This window comes from Perca flavescens, chromosome 14, assembly GCF_004354835.1.
Source record: "Perca flavescens isolate YP-PL-M2 chromosome 14, PFLA_1.0, whole genome shotgun sequence".
Taxonomy (NCBI): Eukaryota; Metazoa; Chordata; class Actinopteri; order Perciformes; family Percidae; genus Perca; species Perca flavescens.
The window spans coordinates 28,955,482-28,979,336 of NC_041344.1; the positions used below are offsets into that span (position 1 = coordinate 28,955,482).

General features: G+C 41.2%; 1 protein-coding gene across 1 annotated transcript in view; it reads right to left on the reverse strand.

Moving 5' to 3' along the window:
* The window catches only part of hivep3a (HIVEP zinc finger 3a), a 47,191-nt gene extending 27,734 nt beyond the window's left edge, over nt 1-19,457 (reverse strand). The window contains exon 1 of the mRNA XM_028596891.1: nt 19,383-19,457. The gene's annotated coding sequence lies outside the window, so the exon portion shown is untranslated. The remainder of the gene's footprint in view (nt 1-19,382) is intronic.
* Between the last annotated feature and the right edge of the window lie 4,398 nt (nt 19,458-23,855).

The window sequence follows — 23,855 nt, forward strand, 5'->3', positions numbered from 1 at the left end:
TTATCACAGTGTGAACGTCATGCTACCAAACATTTCTTCAACAGGAAGATTTCTTTTTTGGTTAGGAATGTAGGACAAGGAAAGGATGGAAACAAAAAAAGATAAGGTCTCATAATCCTTTCCTCTTTTTGCTAACCCGAACACTGAATTCATGTTGTACCCCAAGCTATACAATACATTAACATTTAGCCGTGGCTGAATAAAAAATGAGGGGCTATTTTTAAAGATGCAGATGTCGAGGGTAAATGTGCCTAATTTCAGTTTAACCACCATTTTATTTGGAGAATAGCGTTTATCGTGCTTCTAAAGCTGACATAAACCAGTGATGGGAAAGAAAGCACACACTAATGCTTTGCTGAAATTGAAAAGGTTTTGTATTACTGTGAAATTGCAACATGAAAAAAGCATACGTAAATTTGACTGGAACGGTTTAAAGTAAAGCCTTGTGTTTTCATTTTGTATTGTCCATCTCATCAATTGGATAATCTCTAACAGTGATCAACATTACAACAGACTTTAGCAGGACAAGTCCAGGACAGAAAACCTTCAGTCTAACAGAGCGCAGGATTCAAGTAAAAGCCTGGGAAATCAGGCTGAATGACGATAACCTAAATGCATGCTCATCTTTTGCCCGCAAAATGTAATGTGCAAATTATTAGTTTCTCTTGATTTCATTGTTTTGGTGATCGTGAAAACGTAATCACAAAAGCGTGCTCCCCCCCTGAGAGTCGACGATTCAAAATCATTACTCGGAGACACTTCGGTTGATTTGAGATTCTTCAAATTGAGCAGTATTTTTTTTTTTTTTTTTTTTGTGAGGACTATGGTTAACTGCTCCTAAGATCTCTTCAGGCTAAATCCAGACAGCTAGCTAGACTATCAGTCCAATCTGAGTTTTCTCTCGCACAACTATTTTTCAGCGGCTCCGTGCGGAGCTTTGCATGACGATTGCGACTGGTTTGAAGAAATGCCATTAAACCAGAGCACGTTTTTTTTTTCCATCCCGGAATGCTGTGTGGACTAGTCAGACCTTCCTCCGTTCCGCAGCGTGTGGATGCTCTGGCAAAGCGAGTTCTGGTGTTAGAAGAAGCATCTTTTTTCTAGGGCTGCCACATCTTAGTCGATTAGTCGTCTAAATCGGTCGTTTTGGTCTTAGTCGACTAAGATGTTTATTCAAAATGAACAGGTGATATCCTTGGAAAGTTTTACACTGAATCTAAAAAAAATGTGTGTATTCAGAGTCGCAGAGAAGATGTAGATTAAGTACAAAAAGTGTCTCCATGAGTTGTGTATCCCAACCACTGCTGCTGCTGTAATTGCTGAAGGCCTAATCAGCGAGCCAAACTACAATAACTAACTCCTTCAGTTTCTTACACCCAACACAACCAAAACCAAAACAGTGAGCTGAAATAAGCTAACAGATTTCTGTAGAGCTCAGAGAAACTGCAGTCGGGTGATAATTTGTAAGACAACAACTTTTACATAACACATCATGTCATTGTATCTATTGTTAACATAAACATATCCATTATAGCAGCTTTAGGGTATGTAAGCAGATCCTTCTGAACCAAGTTCCACTGCAGGTTTTAAGATTAAGTTCAGTAAAGTCTCTGCTTAGACATTTGACTGACACCCGACTGGCTTGCTGTAGTCAGGGACGGACGGACGAACCTCCATCAAATTGCGGGAGGAAGGCAGTGACCGGTCAATATCTGATTTTACCTTGAAGGCCGATATTGGCAAACGCATATATCGGTCTGACCCTGGTTGGTTTTGCGGTGGAGTGTCAGCAGCAGCAATCTTAGGACAGCGCTGGCTCCATCCTGCAGTGCCACACAGGGAGTTTCTGGGCATTGTGCCACCTGTCAGAGGAGAGAAAACAGAGTGTCCTCCTCAGCGTCCCAGCTGTCCCGTGCTTCACGTAGGGCCCTTGAACACCACCGACACAGCAGAATCTGTCACTGCCGCTGCCTCCTACACTCCAGGGTGGTCTTTACCGAGTCAGCCTGTAGTGCTTAATGAGCTCTGAAATGCATTATCGCTGTCTGTTGAAGAAGAGGGCATGCATGTTTGATGTACAATATAGCACGTCTGTGGGAGTGCATACTGTAGGTTCAGAGCATGGCTGGGCTTAAAAAAAAAAAAAAAAATTTACGATTTAAAAATCGATTCTCATTTGAACAATCCAAAATCAATTCATAAAATCCCGAATCGATCTTTGTATCATATGAAACTAACACCTAAGGAATCCATTTGTACAAACTAAGTCTTGCTGGCTTGTCAGGAAGCGATATTACGAATCCCACTATGGACACGCCAAGACCCACCCTTCAATAGCATTCACACACTACTATTGGCCAGGCGTCCATGCTTACACATACAGGTCCTATCCCCTGACCAATCCCCTAACCCTAACCTTAACCACTCGAGGTGACATGCCTAACCCCAACCAATCAAGCTGCTTCGTAGGGCGGGTCTTGGCGTGGCCATACTGGGATTCATAATTTTGCTGTCAGGAAGGGGGTTAAAGGAACCCTCCAAAGTTAGGCTACATTTTGGTGAGGGAAAATCTGGCACTGCCATTTCAAAAAGGGGTCCCATGACCTCTTACCTCAAGATATCTGAATGAAATGTCCCTCAATACTCACTGACTGTAGGGTCTATAGAGCTGCACTTTAACGTGTTGACTGCTGTAGAGTGTTCATGTTAAATACAAAGTGCATTAATGTCACTGCTTTGGGGTCAATTCTTATATGTAAACAATAAAAATGAAGCAGGTTATAGGGAACCTTACACAATTGTAGAATCTCTTTCACATCCAGCTAAATTGGTTTTGCCACAAAAATATCCTAAATAGATATTACATCGGAAATCGAATCGGAAATGTATTTGAATCGGGACCTTGTGAATAGGAATCGATTCAGTGGCGCTACCCAGCCCTAGTTCAGAGTATAGAAAGCAAAGAAGAAGAGGGGCCCTTCTGATGTAGTGGGTTCCTGGCTATTAAAATAACTGTGTGTCTGGATCTAGAAGGTTGAGTGGACCTTTTCGAGTAGGTGTGTGCGTGTGCGTGTGTGTGTGTGCGCGCGTGCGCGTGTGCGTGTGCGTGTGTGTGTGTGTGTGTATCTAGCCAATAACTCCAACAAATAACCAGAACCACAGGCCCCCTTGCCTCCCTCCAGACTCCCAGCCACAGACAGACCAGAGATCCCCCCCCCTCCACCATACAACCACCAATGAGAACGGAACAGATTCCCCTCTCAACCTCAAACTGCCCTAAAGAACAGAGAAAACAGCAGTGCCAACACATGGTAGGATGCGCTACCGCAATTTAAAGAGAGAAATAGTGATCCGAACTCTAAAAGCTGCCTGAGCAAAAACACACGCTTGCTGGACGACCTGACTTCCCAACAGTAGACCGTGTTGACAGATGTTGTGCAGAGTGCAGCTGTGGTGGGCAGAGCTGGTTCAAACCCTACTACCAAATGTTCCAATAACATACTAATTCCATGCATGTACAAATGTACCTTTATGGACCAAAGAGGCCTGTGTGTACTCAAGGCGCAATAATCAAGATATTTACTATACAGTGCACCACAGCACTGTAACCGTAATACACTAACCAGCCTACTGCCTTTTCAACACACTCCCAATTCTACATACCATGCTTCAAAATACATTTTCATTTGTCGAGTACTTCATGGTTTTCATTTTCTGCCTTTTTTCTCGTCATAGCCAGGAAATTGAAACCCTTGAGCGTAGGCCATTGTGACAATGACTTGAAACAAGGGGAAATGGCTGGATCTGGATCGGTGACGGCAGAACCTCGGGAAGTCACTGCTTCCGGTCAAGAAATAGTCCGGCGCATAATCCCTTTATAATATCACAACTTCTCTTTTTACACTTTGGTCTTTGTTCGGATTAAACAAACGAGATTTAGCGCGTTTTGTAATTGTAATTAAGAGGCACTGGTAGGGAGATTTCTTGACCTTGGCTTTGGACGGAGCCAGATTAGCTGTTTTGGCTCGCTACAGCTACAGTGACCGCTAACTTTTTGCAGTCTTCATATCGAAGGGACAGATATCGGCAGGAACAAAGCATTCCCATGATAAAGTAATGACTAATCATTCATTCTTAATTGTTGTTTTAGCGTATCTGTCAGTTATTTCATCGTGTAAATCTGAGCGTTAGTGATAGTTTGTAGACAACACAAAGGCTGAGAACTGCCAACTAACCATCTGCCAGTGAAATTGTGACCAGTTGTCTGTTGTGACTCAAGAGTTCTGTCAATATGTCACACATTTCAATTTGATTGATCCTCTCAAGAAAATGTAAGTTATTATTATATATTGCCCATGCCCTTGTTTTGTTTTGCCTGTTTAGAAAGCATAAAAGTAGCCTATAAATTATCGCTCAATTCTGTGTTACATCTTCTTAGCCAACTTTATAACTTATTACCACTAGTTTTACACTTATTTTTGGAACTGATGTCCAATAAACCTCATTTACATGAAACTATGTGCAATGCACATATGTTTATGGATGATCACAGATTTTGACCCGGGTAGACCATGAAAGTAGTGATCATCAATAAGCGTTTGGAACCATCCATGTTATTTTTGGGAAATTTGGTTGAAAGAAAGCCATAGCAACCGATATAGAAACGTTGGTAACACTTTACTTTACTTAAGGTATCTACATAATCGTGACATGACACTGTCATAACTAGGACATAAGACTGTCATGAACATGTCATAAACCTTATAAACGAGTCATAAACGTTTATGACTTCTGTCATTAAGTGTCATTCGGTTTTTGTCATGACAAGTTGACATTGTTTGGGTTGTCTTGATTATGACAAGTTGACATTCAATTTGTTTGGGATGTCTTTGTAATGACAACTTGACATTAACCAGGATGACATTACCAGAAGATGTCTTTGTCATGACAACTTGACATAATGTCATCCTTTTAATGTCAAGTTGTCTTAATAAGGGCACTCCAAAGAAATTTAATGTCAAGTTTTCATGATAAAGACATCCTCTGGTAATGTCATCCTGGTTAATGTCAAATTGTCATTACAAAGACATCCCAAACTAATTTAATGTCAACTTATGAGCCAGACAACTTTTGGTAATGTCACTTTGATTAATGTCATGTTGTCACAACCAAGACCGAATGACACGTAATGACAAAAGTCATAAACGTTTATGACATGTTCATGACAGCGTCATGTCATAGTTACGATTACGTCGATACCTTCAAGTAAAGTGTTACCGAAACTTTGATCCGAGGACAACACAAGGGTTAAGTATCAGAAAGAAATGCTCATAACTGCTCCATTAGCCTTGTCAAAATGTACAGGAAGCTGATGTCCCCTGACAGATGTGCAGCATGGACCACCAAAGCGTTGGGCAATCCCGTAACAGTTTCAGTCCATCTTGCTGTGCATACTGATCTGCACAGGTGGTCCACCACCAAAGCCCTATTTTGGGCCAGGAAAAACCCTGCCCCCTGGCCCGCTGGAAGCTGTGCCAGACACTGGCTGATGTTTCTGAAGTTCCTTGGTCAGCATCGCAGGCTGACAAAAGTCGATACTTCATGGCCTTACGTTCTAAAAACAGCAGAGGGAAGGATTTAAAGCCTCTGAACACCTACACAGGTGATTTTAGTTATTCTTAGACCTCTACTCAGGTTAAAAGGTGGGCCGGAGCTTTGACGGGAACTTATTACGTCACAAATGTTGTTTCGGGGGTCCTTTGCCCTGCCCTCAAAAGGTACAACAAAGTGAACAGAAGGCTCAGAAAGATGTCAGTCAGTCAGTCAGTCTAAACACACCCACAAAGCCCTGGGAAGAGGTGTAATCAGCCAGAATAACTGACAAAACCTGTGTGGGTGTCCAGGGCCTTTAAATAACAAACTGTACTTGTTTACAGAGTATCAAAACACTGGATACTCCTTTTCTGCTCTTTAAATTTCACTAAACCCAATGTATATTCTGTAGGTAAACCAAGGGCAATTACTCTATAAATAAAAATGGTTATATTGATATTTACAGACTGAGACTCACTGACAACAGGTTCATTTATGGGAAAGTGGGGAACGCATATATTTGGAGCAGCAGCAAACCAAATCAGCAACAAGGAGAGAGGCACAAAGAACCATAGAATGGGAGGCATTGTGCAAGGGAAGAGAAAACAAGTTAAAAATATTTAGAGGAAATGCTAAATATAGGACAAATGACCAGCTTCTTGCTATATTTGTCCCCACATCCCAGTTAGGCTGTTTCTGCGAGTGTTTGTGGTTTCAGGGAGTGAGTGTGGGTTTCGGTAATGCTGCTGACTCAAACTGTGACACTGTTTGCGTACACTCATCGCCATGACATTATGACAAAGGCATACCGCTAAAGGCTAAACCTGCAGCCAAATGAATAGCCAGCATCTCGTAAGACTGTGTGAATCCATATTTCTGGACTCGAACATCAATTCTAAGCAGACAAGTAAGATTCATTACTACCTGGTGAAAGAAATGGACACATACGCGATAGACTTCGACGGAGACCAGTGAAGTCAATTAGAAGCAATTTTCCGGTGATGGCTGAGCATGCCGCGCAGCCTCCAATCGAGCTTGATGACGTAGGCTAGATATGACGTGAGCAACTTGTCTGAAAGTTGTAAGCCTTCTGGTAGCTGTGCCAAGAGAAATCCGTTCGTGGATAAAGGTTACTTCATATGAATTCACTTGCCACATACCGAAGTATTTCCAATCCATCAAAACGTTGCTGAAATATTTTGTCCCGATGCTTTTCATGGACTCTCTATGGGCTTCTCCCTTGACTGTATGCCTCCACGCCCCCGTTTGCCTGCGACCTTCTCCTGACTATGCAGTCATTTTTCTACTGTGCGACAGAAAGTTGCGTGGTTATGATATAATCGTTAACAGTTTACAAAAACTGCTGCAACGGGGCCATAACGTGAGATACAATGGACAAATAGAGTCTTTAAACGCTAAAGTTATTCACTGTCAAAGTGACGCCAAAATGAATGGGAGTCAATGGAAGGTGACGGCTTGTTAGCCGATGATCCTCCCCGTAGAAGGTACGCTTTCCGGATGCTCGATTACCTCCTTGGGTGGTAGGCTTCGGCCGGTGTAAACATTTTCAAACCGGTTTTATATCAAACCAAACACCGGACCGGTATACCGAATTTTCCCCACTAGGTGTCGCACTTGTCTCAGCCGCTCCTGAGTGAGATTGAGAAAGGCCATAATGAGAGTGTGGCGACTCCAGTCCACATGGTGGAAGTAATGAGTCTCTAAGCCGTGACTTTTTTCCTGTTGTTAGCTTATTTATAATTGAGCTCAACAGTTGTCTCGCATTGCCAGACCTTCCTCCACAGCGCTGCAGAGGAGGGTTTGGCTAGTCCACACAGCATTCCCGGGATGGTAGAAAAAAAAAAAAAAAAAAAAACACGCTCTAGTTTATTGCCATTTCTTTAAACCAATCACAATCGTCTTGGGCAGTGCTAAGCGCCAGACGGAGCCATGGTGCCTCTGCAAAATAGCCTCGGGGAGGAACTTAGTGGAACATGTGTACGTTCAAAGGTTGTTTTAGTTGTGCAACAGAGAACTCAGATTGGACCTGAAATAATGTTACATATCACAGATTCAATGTCCCATGCTTATTAAAAGAAAAACACCTATTGCTGGCAATTCACATCTATGTTCTCATCCCTGCATAAGAATATAGAGCAGTTTTGATGGTGTCTCATGCTATAATGCTCGATATGTTTTATCTGTTACGTGAATATTGAACTTGAGCTAAACTTTTTTTTTTTTTTTTTTTTAAATCACAAATCGAATCCTAATCGCAATATCTGCTAGAAAAAAAAAAAAAAAAAAATCGCAATTAGATTTCCCCCCCAAATCGTTCAGCTCCAATTTAAATAAGGAACTAGTTGATCAAATAAAGATTTTGGGACTTGGCCGTTCCGTTCTACAATTCATTCAACATATAATGAGTGGTTTGGCCTTAGTAAGAAGAGACAGTGACATGCCATAGAGATGTTTCAAACCAAATCACTACCCAGTGAGAGTGCACCGGGGCATGAGCAGAGCCAGGAAGAAAAGTGAAATCAGGAAGCTAATGGAAACCAGTGAATAGCTGATAACAACCACATGCAAAGTCTTCACAGGACCTTGAACGTGTGCAGCGGGCTGTAACTCTGCATGATGTGATATAACTCCGATGGATCAATACTAACACTGTTGAGCCTGATGCATCTGGCTGAGCTGTGCGTTGGCTTAAGCAGGATCCAGAGTACAAAACAGTACATCCCAACCTGCTTTTATTTTTTAAGCAACTAAAAAGCATGCCAAAGCAATTTTTTTTTGTGGAAAACACAGCTTAGATACAAACCCATCCTAATACTAGGTGTGAAAAAAAAAAAAGTTTTACCAATGATTCACTTAAATATCTTTTGTTTCTACAGTGGCGCTGACAGCGACGACATCATATAGGCTACGTTTCCAGCAAAACGGACGGAAAGCAGCAAATTCAGAAAATCCATGATATGTACTTCTTTACAAATGAAATAACTGTCAGACTGACTGACTGACTGACTGACATGATGTGCATTTTTCTTAGAAAAACAGTTTTCAGAAATGTCTCATGATAATCTTCATGTATTTTTCAACTTTTTTTTGTCAAAGAAGGAAAGAAAATCTCAATACTATCGAATCGCAATTCATGAAAATCGCGATACAGATTGAATCGGCACCCATGTATCGTGAAAAGAATTGAATCGGAACAAAAGCACATTGCCCCAGCCCTACCAAACGCAATTAGCTTTTCTTCTTCTCTTCCTTGAGCTGGGCTGTAAATGCAAACCAGTCTGCTTGGATCTCAAGGTGATGTAATGCAGGGAGAGAGCAGCCATATGTTCTCTTATTTCACCAACAGTGAATCAACAGACAGGGACGAGGCAGTCTGCCAAAGAGGCTGCCTGTCCGAGAATCTATATGGTCCACGGCGAGAGACGGGGAGAAGCTAGTGTTACCGTAGGCAGCGGTAATATTTTGACATACACTCGCGATGCAAAGCAATAATTGAGAGAGATGAGGCTGCCAATGATACTGAGGTCTACCTGTAGGTAGCAGCTGAGTCAGCAGTAGCTCTGCGTGAAGCCGGGCTACCTACCAGCGCTGCAGTCTATATCGCAGGAGGATCGTGGACAAAAGACCTACTGTTGGACAAATCCAGGGGAAATAGACACAACTGCTGTTGCATAAGGAAAAAAGCCTGCGGTCTAGTACCACATAGTCCTCTCTGTTCAGAGAAAACACAACCTTGATCGACGATGACAATGTCAACAGGGGTAAGCAGAGGACACGCCGTGTGGTGTGAACGTCACAGTGATGCACTCTGGTTCCTCGGAAAGTACTTTATAAATGCAATGGCGCACGTGTCCAATCAATATTTTTATCAAATGTCTATGTGTAATGTGAGATGTGTCACGTGTCAGTCTCGCATTGCCAGACCTTCCTCCACTGCGCGGCTAAAGAAGGTTTATTATTGCCCCGTTCCATTAAGTGTCCCAGTAAGTCATTCCAGTGAGCCATCAAACACAATACCAGAACTCTGGAAACCAGTTCAGCCATACAGAATGCAGTTATTGGTTACACCAGTGTGTTTCCTGTGCATGTCAAAATGTCTGTTGTGAAAACGGGCTATTGGAAACTCAATTTCATTCATATCAACCTACAATATTTACTAACAATAAGAAGAATACATAGGAGCAATAACAAAACCCTCATGCATATTTGTGTTCAATCTGACTAGAACACGCTGGCCTTGTAATAATGCCATAATAATGAATCCAATGTAAGAATTACATGTTTTGAGAGAGCAGGGGCAGCATTGGACATAAATGTCCCCACAATGTGGGTACATTTTGTGGCTTATGAGTGTGTGTGTGTGTGTGTGTGTGTGTGTGTGTGTGTGTGTGTGTGTGTGTGTGTGTGTGTGTGTGTGTGTGTTCTTGTTTAACTACATTCGTGGGGTCCAAAAACCGGGAATACAGTATACTTGTGGGGTCCGGACAGCTTCGTGGGGCCAAAATGCTGGACCACACAAGTTAAAATGGCTGTTTGAGAGTTAAGACTTTGTTTTTAGGATTAGGGATAGAATTAGTTTATGGTTAGGGTTAAGTTTAGGCACTTAGTTGTGATGGTTAAGGTTAGGGTAAGGGGCTAGGGAATGCATTATCTCAATGACGGGTCCCCACAAAGATAGTGCCGCTGTGTATGTGTTTGTGTGTGTGTGTCCACTACGTGATTTGTGAATGAGAACTGCAGCTGACAGGCCTTCTGCCCAACAGGCTGCTCTCGCCGCTGGGGGCCGCAGAAACCAGAGGCCCTTCCACCTCGCGGAGCAACCCAAGCTGGGTCCATACGCTCGCCTCCAGGGTCACTGACGGCATCCAACCCCTTCCAGCAGCGGGCTGCAGCTCAGCCAAGGGCCTAACAACTCGCAGCGAGTGCACACATGCTCCGATTCCCATGCACCTCTAAAAAAAACACACACACACACACACACACACACACACACACACACACACACACACACACACACACACACACACACACACACACACACACACACACACACACACACACACACACACACACACGTGCAAGCTTTTCGGCCAACACGTTTCCCTGTGCACAAGCAAATGCGTAGGCGAGGATGTAAACACACACAGAAACAAACACACACACACACCGCGAGTCTATCCTTTCATTAACAAGGACGAGAGTCAATTTCCGCTCCCGTCGTCTTAGGCCGGTTGCCGGCGGGGTGGAAATCTGTTCGCTTACGGCAGTTTTGACATTTAAGCTTGTGTCTCTGCTGCTGGAGGGAAGTCCTAATGATTGGTGACCAGGGCCACCCTAGGGTCCCCTGCTGCATGACTAGCAGGAATGTTGTCACCCCTATCTACGTATGTGTGTGTGTGTGTGTGTGTGTTACACATCCTAAGTCTCATGTGAGTTTTAGCAGTTACATGACACATCTTAAATCATGAACACAAGGTTCTGCACAAGTACTCTGATTTATTACTGCTGTAGTCGCTTAGAGTTCAAAATAAATGTATTTTCCAGGTTCGAATTGCAAGAGCATGGAGTTTGATGATATATTGCATTGGGAAGAGATTTGTTCCAATAGGAGTAATGCAGGTTCAGCATTATGTACAGTAACCACTGTAGGGAATGGCGAATGCTCACTGCCTACTTCCTATATAAACTGGAGTGGATGGTAAGAATGAATGGTGGGATGTCCTGAACTGGCTCCTACTGACCCGGGGGATGCTTGGACACGTTCAGATTGAATTTGTTTACCTATATGAACATTACAACAATTATATATTATATATGTTAAATCGGATGGTGTATTGAACCTCAATATTTGGTACCAATTGACCATGTGTGTCCATGGAGAAGAGCTGAAAGTGATTGATCAATTAAGAAAAAAAAATGAATGTGCGACAAACTTTATAATCGATTGATTGTGTAATCGCCGTTTTCAGATTTTCTCTATGATAATAAACTGAATTTATTTATTTCGGTCTATAGATTAAAAAGAAAAAAAAAAGAAAGTTAATTATGTTAATTTGGGCTCTGGGAAATTGTAGTGGCCTTTTGTCTTTTTTTTTTTTACAGACATATTACAAACAAAACTGTTAATTAAATAAAGGAGAAATTAACCGGCAGATTAAATATAACAAAAATAATAGCTAGTTGTAGCACTTCCAAAAAGAGGTTGAAAAAAAACTGTAAAGTAGCGAAAGTTGAATTTATCTAGGTAACTTTGCTGCTTAAACCCGGGAATGTTTAAAAACAGTTCAGGTTTTATTCAGCTAACTCAGGAAACCTGCTTCTGGGAACGGGTCCCTGGCCAGATTCCTAGTCCTGCTGACTTATTCTGTGATCAGATAGTTGGATTTGAATTTAAACGCTGATCATTTTAGACTATTCTATTTAGGCAAAGTCTATGTACGGCTGCTAGTGTTTAGACCAACGTTTAACGTTTGAGAACTTATTAAGCTTATTTTGTTGTAAACAAGGCCCAAAATAAAAGCCACGGTATGCTAAACGGACTAGTCCTTAGGCCACACTTGAAGGTGGGTGGGAGGGGGAAGCTTGTTTTCATATATTTCCTATATTATTATATAGGAGCTGCATACAAGTTTAAATATGAGCTAGGGATGTCAACGGTAACCACCGAGAATATTTTAACCCGGTTTTGCATGTCGTGCTATAGGTTTATTAGGTTTATTTATTAACAGTCTAGAGCCCGACCGATATATCAGCGGGCCGATATTATAGGCCAATATTAGGCATTTTCCAAACGATCGGTATTGGCATTTATAATGGCCAATAAATGAATATTTAAAAAAAACAAAAAAAAAAAACGGACGAAACCCCCTTCAACCATTTTCTGAGTGGTGGCGCATAGTCTGTCCACCAGAGGGCGCTTTACAACCTCCCTGTTGGTCTTTAAGTTTCATATCTTAACTTTGTATTTTTATACATTGCATTTACCAGAACTTTAATATATTTTGATGTTCTGACAATAAAACCAAGTTTATTTTTAAACTGCATTATCATATTATTTTAGTGAGGATTCATGAATAACTACAAATAACTAATGTTAGGGAAATCTGTTTATGTTTTGTTATGCGTTTCTGGATTTATATATATTATTATTTTTTTTTTGCCCGCAACAATCGTAAAAAAAAATCACCATTTTTCTGGAAGGACTGGTTATTGTCCCGTCTCACCTCCCTCCATTGTTCTGTTCGTCACCTTGTCGCGTTATGTGTTACACTCCGTACGTGGTGCTTTAATCCCCCCCCCCGCCCTTATATGGATCCAGGGTCTCACTAAAACAGGGTGAATGGTCACGGTGGGTCAACTGTTAATGCACTGCATGTAATTCTAAATCTAACATACTGTGTATATAAAAATATTGCTCTATAATACAAATAAAGTTGGGGGAGGGGGGGGTGGTGATGGTAGAAAAAAAAAAAAAAAAAAAAAAAAAAAAAAAAGAAAAACTTAAAACGAAGGATACAGAGCCCTAATATCTACGTGGCTAATAATAAAGTGAAGGCCATGTTTCTAATGCATTTCCTGTCATCAAAACATTCACTTTGTCCTCAATGGCGCGGTTATGAAGGATGATTTGACAATATCTGCTGGGTGAATACATTTCTACTCTCCTACCTGGGAGACCGTTTCAAAAAGGTTCACATTGTGTGTCTGCGTTGGCATGTTCTCCCTCGGCTAAGTGCCTGCAAGAGTGATACGGACGACATCAGTGACGCTGTAGAGATACGAGTGCCCCTCACCTTTCACCCGCTACCAAGGACGGCGTAATGACTGACATGTGAGGGATGAGGCGCCCCCGCTGGCGAATCCGTAAGAACGGGCCGCATGAATGTCAAGGTTGTCCTCTCCGGGCTCTGCTGCCCTCGGCTGAACAGAGGGACCTTTTGACAGGGCCGTAGCCAAAGAACCCCAGAGTACGCCGTTTCATAATGCAACGGCACGCCGTGGGACTTTTGGGACACGCTCCGAGACTTCCGCGCGCCGCGGAATGTGTTTACCATACCACCACTGTACTGGATGTGTTATGAGCCGGGCAGGGTTAAACTCGGAGACTGGTTGCCTTTTGAGCCGGGCTGCTCATGTCCAGTCAGTGTGACACACTTACACACACACACACACTTACACACACACACACACGCTCCAGTGGAAAACACAGTGAAAGCCATTTGGGCTTGGGGCCTATCAGTGCCACAAAAAGGCCATTATGCTCCCACTTTAGCACCTATGAACCATCAGGGTTGATAGAGACAACTCTAACCTTCAGGGATCCATAACAAACAAACAGGAATGTCGATAATAGCCATGATGATGGTTTTGGTTATGCTTGATACACTGGGAGACACATCAAGAGGAGGAAGTTGTCGGAGATAAAAAGATAAAAGTGCTGGCAATATGGGTCAGCGTAACGCTCATCAGTTCAATTTTCTAAGCACAAACGGACATTTGGAAAAACAGAAAAATGGGTTCCAATATCCAATTTTTCATTGGGTTTTTTTCCGCCTTGACAAATAAAAATAAAAAATAAAAAATATCTTTAAAACAGTTTTTCCAATTTTCTGTTTTTATTCAGAGGATCAGAAATAGAGAAAATTACAAAACTGCGCTTGGGCTCCAATTATTCAATACTGCGATGGTATTCTCTCCCTCGTTCCGCCTAGCTACGTTGACGTTACACTTCCTCTTAGACAAGCAGGCCCAACGGTGGTTTCTCTGCCCTGATGACTGACTGACAGGCTGAGCTTGCAAGGCAAGGCACTTTTAATAATGTTACTCTGAGCGAGCAGTGTTACCAGAATTTTCTAATTTTGATAACTGTTTTGATTCACAATTAAGGTGGAAAATAAAAGCTTTGTGTTTAATAGGGCTGGTCCGAATACCATTTTTTGGGCTTCGAAGCTTCGGTAGTAATGAGCAACGAATATTCGAAGCTTCGGAGAGGGGGGGCTGAACATATTATTATCTCTAATAAAGGCAGGAATCTCTATGTGTCTGTCTGTTTGTTTGCATTTTGATTATTTTGAGAACCTTTCATCCAAACGACTTAACAAGGGAGTGCAGTGTCGTATTTGGTGCAATATAGATAGACAGGCCAGACGCGTTCAGAATTAATAAAGTTTTAACCTCTCGAGGATCACCCTCCAGTCAACGGGACACTTTGTGACTGGGGCGTCGCTGTAACCTCGATAAAACTTCCACTCATGAGCGTTTTTATAACTTTAAAGCATTAAATCTTTAAAATATACAGCCATGTACACAACTGTTACAAAGTAAAAGAAAATGATTTTCATAAATTCCCAAGAGTCCAAGGAAATGTAATATCCAAGCTTTATATTCCAAAACGATCTCTTTGCCTCAAAATGTTGAAGTTTCTGGCCGAATCACAACGGAAAAACGCCAAACAAACGTTTTCCATTTCCGCACTTGGGCGTCATCGTGTACCGACAGGCTCTTCTTCTTCTTCTTTGTAGTTTATTGCCGGTTGGCAAACCAACTTAAATGTGCATTACCGCCACCAACTGGACTGGAGTGTGAACGAGAGATAAATGCAGAAAATAAATAAACCAAAATAAAATTAATAAAAAAAAAAAAAGAATATTCAAATGTCAAATTTTCAATTCGAATACCAACCCACTAAACAAATATTCGGGTCCAGCCCTAGTGTTTAATGGATTTTTGTTCATGTTGAAATGAATTTCAAAACATATGGTATCGAAAAAAAAAAAAACTGAGGTATCGAAACTGGCACCGGATCAAAAGATTTCAAAACGATGCCCAGCCCTAATCCAGAGCCCCATACGCTTAGCTACCAGCGGAGCTGACTGGAAGATTAAACTGCCGTCATCTGTTGAGCTCGCCTCTGGCCCGCCTACATCAGATACACCGATGTGATTGGTGCAGCTCGGCTCCAAGAGCATAGTTAAACAGCGTCATTACTCAATGCCAGAGTGACTGCTGAGCAAATTCTAAATTCTGCTCTCGCGAGAACTCCGGATTTCCTGGGGTATCAAATCTGTGAAGTGCTCCTTTTAATATGGGTCTGTTCATGGTGAAACGGACAGATTTATGACATTGATAAAATATTCGGTGCTTTAAATAGATACACGAATTCAACGTTGCCCCGAGCAGCCAGCCAACGACAGGAGCTGCCTCCTGTTCGTCACCCGGGTGATTGATTGATGCAAGTACGCAGCATCAAACATGATTGCTGGAACAGCATGGAGTCGGGGGTGTGCATCCGTCCTGAGGTGAAGGACAACTCTGGGGGGACATAAAAATTAATAAAAATGAAAATAAACAACATCAGTCACAGTCACTGGCAGACCGAGATCCAAACACGAGGTCTCCGGCCCGTATGTGCATCTTTATCTGGGATGTACAGCAGTGTTAGTGTCAATTAGTCAATTAATCTATCGGTCAACTGACAGGAAAAAGAATCAACAGAATTTTAATGATCGATTAAGAATGTTAATTAGAGCGGCAAAGATGAATCAGTGAGCTGTAGGGGTGCATGATATATCCACTGGATATCGCGATATCACGTTGCGCAATTGTCGCAGTAAGTACATGCAATATTTTTTATATTTACTTTAATTGTTTCTGATATGTCCTGTCCTGTAGACATGCTCCTTATTTATGCATTCATGTTGGACCAGTCCAATATGACCGGTCAGTTGAAATAAACCTTGTGTTGAAAGAAAACTTGTTTATTTTGTTATGAATCTATTTTTATGAGTTTTCCCGTAACTTTTGTAATTTTACATACGTTAAAGAAATATTGAAGTTAATATCGATACCGCAATATTCATGATAAATATCGCAATATCACATTTTGTCAATATCGTGCAACCCTAACGAGTTGTTAACTATGAAATTAAACAAAACTATTTTGATAATCGATTTAAATCGGTTTGAGTCATTTAAAATAAATATATAAAAGAAAAAAAAAAAAAAATATATATATATATATATATATATATATATATATATATATATATATATATATATATTTACACACATACACATTATTCTCCGATTCCAGCTTCTTAAATGTGAATATTGTTCTGGCTTCTTCTCTCCTCTGTGACGGTAAACATTCAGTTTACTGTTTACCATCTTTGAGTTGTGGACAAAACGAGACATTTGAAGACATCGTGTTGGGCTTTTGGGACACACCGATCCACATTTTTCAATGTTTTCTGACCAAACTATTAAAACGAGAAAATAATCGTCACGTTTTTCAACATCGAAAAAGATAATCGTTAGTCGCAGCCCTGGTTTTAATCAACACAAGATATTCTCACTGCTCTTTGCTGCTTTATTCCGTTTGTAAATTGAATGCATGTGGGTTTCAGATTGACGGGGTGGTTCTTTTTTTATACATTTGATAGATTTCATAAAAAGAATGATCAATATATTAATACATAATGAAAATAATCATCATTTGCAGACCATTTGCTCCCCTCCCACGCTGGTAGCACGATAATAGGCCATTCATCATGTTGATCAAATCCTGTAGCCAGACAGATACAGTATAGCTCCACTTTGTGCCCAGGAACGTTGTGAGCCTTTTGGAGAATGAGCTTAATTCTAAATGTTGTGATAAACCAATCACATAATTAACGTTTAATGTACGGGGCCAAATGTTCTATGTATTATCGATACCTTAATCCCTTGATCTCTTTTTAGGGTGACCTCTTTACCACCAGTCCAGGTACAGCGGATGTGAAATAGCCTCCAGGCTAATTCTGGCCCATTTTACTTTCATGTCAAATTAGTGTGCATTGTCCCTGATGAAATAAAGAAACATTCACATGGAGGAAATAAAAAAATAATTAAAAAAAATAATGCCATGTTGTATTTAAGTGTTCTTGCAGCACAGCAATGTTACAAGCCCCAGGTGTCCTCAGATGCCCTCTAATCCAGCAGTGTTTTAGGGCTAAGGAGTTGATCAGTACAGTAGGTCAGTTGATGTTCTTTGCAGGCACATCATCACGCATATTTGTTTTTCTTTAAACCTGGACAGGAATAGTAAAACCACAAGGGGTGCCGAAATCCACCCTAACATGGGACAGCTAGAGCTTATCCTCTTGGCAACTACACTCGCATCCAAATCAGCCCAACCAATTGAAGCTCAGTTGTGTGATTATGCAATATTATCGGCGATTTGATCCTGCGGCTAAATAAAAAAATAATAAAGAAATAAAGAAATAAATAAAAAGCCGCCCCGAACGCTACTGTTTCTCACGCATGATGTCATGTTGGATTCCATGCAAGCAGGTTTTGCAGAAATGTCCGAGCAGCAGGAAGGCATTACATGCAGGCACTGTTGGAGCCCACGTTTCGTATTTTTCTGGTGCATGTGGGTTAACAGCAACGCCAAACTCCGTTAAATAAATCCCACATTTACGTCTAAATCTGCTTATCGACGAGACGCACGTATTAAAGAATATGATTTTTTTATTTTAGAAACCCTTAAGGTATATTTTTTCATTCGGCAGTCATACATTCAGTAAATGTGGACCTTTGGTACTGGTTTTCACAATGATCTTCCACCAAAATAGAAGAAGTGGACAGTAGGGGCTGGACTAAATAAAAAATAAAAAAAATGGGAGAAATAGAGTTGGTGGGTGATATATTTGCAAAAAGAAAAGAAAAAAACACAGTTTATGAAAACGTCATGTTCATAACGGACATGCGCACTTACAGACGATTTAATAAAATATATTATAGTGTCAGATTTTTTTTGAATGGAGGTTCGTTTTGCTACAAACGGGGTGCGTATGGCGATGATGCAGCCCGGTGCAACATCACGCGCTGCCGAATGAAATAGCCAATAACCAAAAGCCATGACCAAATATGACATACACCTGTGTAAAACGGTCTCATTTTAGGATTTTAAAATGGTGTTACAAGGGGTAATTTGGGCGGTAGCTGCAATTATTTGAGACACTAAATATACGCACTAAAAGCATCAGCAATACTGGGCAATGTCGGTTAACAAAACACTTGGGCAACGTAGAGGCAGACTAGCCTACTCCAGTTTTTCTACATAGTACCACGACCGGACCATGCAGTTCTGCCACTACAATAAGCGTCAAGCGAACGGGAATTACACTGCCCCCAGATATAGTATTTTCAAAATGAAGCCAAAATGAAAACAGGGCAATTACACTCGTGTGAATCTCCCATCAATAGGTCCGCTCTGTGCTTCAAACACGCGTATTTTAACATCACCTTAGCTGTTCTAAACCACCAACTGCGCATTGCCCCATTTTACTACACGAAATAAAAATTCAAGACGTTTATTTTGAAGAACAAATCGCTACACTTCCTGTCTCGCTACGTCCAATTCTGGCTAACTTGCCACAGCACACTACCTCCCTCCTCCTCCTCCCTCTGACAGACAATGAATGAAGCCAGTTTGTGGAATGGAAAAGCCCAGGACCGACCAGTTCACGTAGCTTAACTACCCTTCTAACAGGTTAGCTAAAAACAGTTACAGAAACAGGACAACACTGCCTCTTAGCTCTGGTTACGCTGTCCGTCTTAACGTTACGCTACCTTTATCTTCCGAACAAATAGCGACAAGAAAAACATGCTGAATGATATCACTCTTCCTGCCATATCACGTGAAATGTTACAACAGGACAAAGCTACGAAATACATTGTAATATTCCCAACAACGCCTCACTGACACCACGTACGTACGAGCTTACCTGCAGGATGCTCAACTTCACTTCTCTGCGGTGCGGCCACGGCTTCACAAGCTGTGCCAAGTCACCCGAGGTTCGTCAAGACAGGAAATGTAGATATGGCTTTCAAAATAAAAGCGGAAAGGTACAAGCCTTGGGGCGTTGACAAAAAAATAAAAAAATAAAAGCGCAATTACTGAAGCAGTATAATGCTATTCCTGTCTTCAAGTCAATAAACTCATCTTTACATTCTGTTGTTAACACAACCACCACAATTCACCGTTTTCGGCCTGAGCTTCCTTCAGTGCGTCTCTTGAGAGCTAATTGTTATATTTTAGACCGGAAGCGCCCTATTTCATTTTAGCCAGCTTGATACTACAACGTTACTGGCGTTATTCAACATTAATTGTGCTAATTTACCATAACAGCTCCAGCTGAGGATATCTGTCTCCCTACGCCTTTCGTCACAGGTCGGTATAGTTTTGGCTTCATATCATACTGCTTTAGCTTAGTTTTTACCGGCTATAATACCGTGAGTGGTCCAGTCCAGAAGCTCCGGTGGAAGCGGGACGGAATGAATCCTCCTGAAAGTTGATGTTGCAATTTGCCACCGCGCTGGCATCATCATCGTTAATGCATGGTAAACAGAGAACATAGACCTTTTTTTTAACGGCAAAAAATAAAACAATTAGGACTCTATACCAAAAATACATTGTAACTAGTCCTTACATAATCCCACATTGGAACAGTTCTGTTTAATAGAGAATGTCCCTTGGAAAAACGTTTGGTCTTTGCCTTTCAAATATATGCTTACTAATAAAGTGAGAGAAGTTACGTTTAAATTAATTCACAGATTCGACCCAGCAAAGTGTGTGCCAAACCAGATATGGAATCTGAATGCTCTTTCTGTAAAAAGGTCAGATATAAGATATTTCCCATTCATTTTGGAAATGTTCCTACACAGAAAAATTCTGGTCCTTGAATTTATTCATTTCTCATTTGGTTTTACGGAGGTTTTCTTTGGTGTGGTCGAGCTTTAAGACCGAAAAGGAAGGAAAGTATTTCATTATTAGTCTTTTCGCTAAATATCACATCCATAAATGTAAGTTCGGGGGCTCTAAACCTTTCTTTCCTGTGTTTGAGAGTGAAGTCAATGAATATTTGGACTCCGTGAGATATTCAAAGAACTGTAAAGCTCTGAAAACTGTGCAGATATACACTTGTGACGTCACGTGACTGAATGCTATTGGAACTCTTCTAACTGGAAGTGATGCGGTCACTACCGTCACTACCAAGGGGGTAAGCTTAGCTTCAGAACTCAAACCTCCTATGGCGCCATTTTGACGCTACAAAGAGATCAACTCCCGTTAGCATTTCACTGACTAGCATACATTTTGGCGCCACTTTGACAGCGAATAACTTTACATCTGAAGTGTTTAAAGACTATTTGTCCATTGTTTATTTCTAAAGAAACATGACAATGTATAAAAGACATACATTACCTTGTATCTCACGTTATGGCTCCGTAGCAGACACTTTTGTAAAAATAGGCTAACGATTGTGTCATAACCACGCGACTTACTGTCGCACAGTAGAGGAATTACCATATAGTACAGGAGAAGTACAGGCAGTTTCGACTTACGTTAGCTGTTTAGGTTTAATTACTAATGTTAACTAGCATGTTAGTTAGCAATAATTAGCCTGTGCCTATGTTATCTCCTTACATATACCTATGCTCTCCGTCTCTGTAAGATTGGGAATGATTGAGATTTCTCTTGTCACAGCTACCAGAAGATTTACAACTTTCAGACACGTTGCTCACGTCACATTTACGTTGTCTCTGTCAGTTGAAGGCTGCGCAGTAAAGCAAGAGATCACCGGAAAAGTGCTTCTAATAGCCTTCACTGGTCTCCGTCCAGAGCAACGGGGTCTATTGGTCCATTATATATATGTAAATGGTCACTACCCGATTTGATTCGAGTGCGGATGCGAGTCGCGCATGCTCATATTTAAACGGTTTACGGCATAACGTGTCATACTGAAATTTGTGAAATCCATAAAATAATAAACTTTTCTCTTTACATACAATAACAGAAGATGGAAATCATTTCAAAAACGTTTCAGCTATCTAGGATTGATTGCTAACGTTAGTTCAAAACGCCATTCAAGTGACAGCCTTTGCTGTGTTTGATTGCTAACTTGTAGCTAACAGTCATTTCAAAAACGTTTTAGCTATCTGTGATTGTTTGATTGCTAACGTTCGCTCAAAACACCGTTAGCGTCTTGTAGGCTACTTGTCGCGACTCACATCGGCACTCAACTCACAGGTAGTGACAGATGCTATGAATTGGGCTGGGATATGATATGATTTGTTTATGTATTTATTTTGTAATTGTGTGTACGTGTACTTGTATGTGTCATTTGTAACTGCAAATGCTCACGGCAGACATGTTGACATGTCATAGTAGGAAAATTACAGGTGTATTCAAATCCATTAATGATGGCTGCATTCCACTTAGGAGAGGTATTGTGCATGCTGACTCACTGAAATATCTTACTGGGACACTTGATGGAACCATCGTTAAGGTTATCAATTTCAGCTGTGCTTTTCTTACTATGACAAGTCAAAAACGGCCATGAAAAAAGTCCATTTGTGGTCAATAGTAATAAACAACGTAATTCACAAATAAAAACGAACGTTGGCGGCATATATATACATGTATATACATATATATGTATACGTACACAGTGGGGAATAAACAACAAAATAGCAACTAAACAAATCTTTGTTAACGTTGTAGCCTATAATGTGTTAATCGTACGAGAATAAATAAGGCAGTATGTAAATAAAAAGTGATCAAACCCTATGCATTGTCACATTTCTGCACAATTCTGATTCTAAATTCTGGATTGTATTTATGTTATTTTTACACTACCAACATCCAAGGGGGTAAGCCAGCTTCCGCAAAGTGTAGCTCCTATGGAGCCATTTTGATGCTAATAAGTGTTGCAAGTCTACTGCATCTCTTTGTCCATTAATTGGACGAGAAGGAGGAGTGAGGGAGGAGCCACGTTACGTTACGCACTTTCTCTGGCAATCACATCATAGCCACGCCCTAAAACACCCCCTGCTTTATCGCCAATTTTAAAATCGAGACTATGATTGAAAAGATGAACATCATTCTGTGTTGCAGAAGACTTAAAACTAGCGATTGAGACCATAAACTCATTATGAAAATGTTTACTGAGGTAATAAATCAAGTGAGAAGTGGGCCCTTTCTCATTGTCTTCTACAGAAACCGACCTCCTTTTGCAACCGCACGTGTCTCCCCCTGCTGGAATTCAGATAGAACGCAGGTTTAAGGCACTTCCGCATTTACAGCACTTCGCCGAACCGGATGCTTTGTCCATTAATATTTACAGTCAATGACTGAAACCCACGCGCACTACCGCGAGACCCCGCCCCATTTAACACTAGAAACAAAATAAAAGCAAAAACTTCAGATCTTTGCGCCAATTTAAGAGTTAACAGGTATAGCTTTAGTATTTCATACGTTTAATTGCCATTAGTATTTCTACTATTAGGTTCTCTATTGTTTTTCACACAAAAGCAGTCTAATGCAATACGCAATTGTATGTGAATGTATAGTACGTACAAGTTAAAGATGAATCATCTGAACATGATCTGATTCTTAATGTGGTTGCATTAGAATCATCAAGAGGTGTACTCATTCATTATTAAGTAAGTATTTTCTTCCATCATTTATGCTATTGCTATTATGCTATTACAATTTAAAATGTTCTAATATCTTATCACATCCACATCATATTCCGGAACCGTGTCGATTTATTCTGACATAATTTTGTCCTCACACTCTTAAACCTGTGATAACAAGTGTGAGATGAACATTACACAGTCGTCTAATGAAGGCTACTGGGGGGTGCCCATAAAAAAAACCTTCACGTGTCAGGGCTCCATTTAGCTTGTTTTTCTACCTGGTTGCCAGGTGCTTCCATCCCTCCATGGAGGAGGAGGAGGGGTGCGGTTGCTGTTGATGATGATGGTGGAAGTTCCCCCAGGGCAGCGCCCAGAATACTAAACCACAAAAGGGCAGAGGAGCATGCTGAGCCCCCGATGACAGCATGATCCTATAACTGGCTTATGCAACTGATTAGAGCCTCCTTCAGCATTACATAACAGCATTAGGTCAGCCTGCTGCTCGCAGCTGGGCCGGGGACTACCACTGTCACCCATTACAATGTGGTTCAAATCCATGTAGGCACGCGTCGAGTGGAGAAAGTGACCAAGGTGTAGCAGGGGTGTCACTGTCCCTGCTGCTAATGTCGCTGTCGCTCAGCGCTCAAATGTTAAGTGCAACGTGCATGAGCAGGCCGAGATATCCGGAGACAAATTGGACCGGGAGATGGCTGACATAATGGGTCCTAAATAGGCTTACATGGAACACATTAGGACAATAGGACAAACTAGGACTTAGG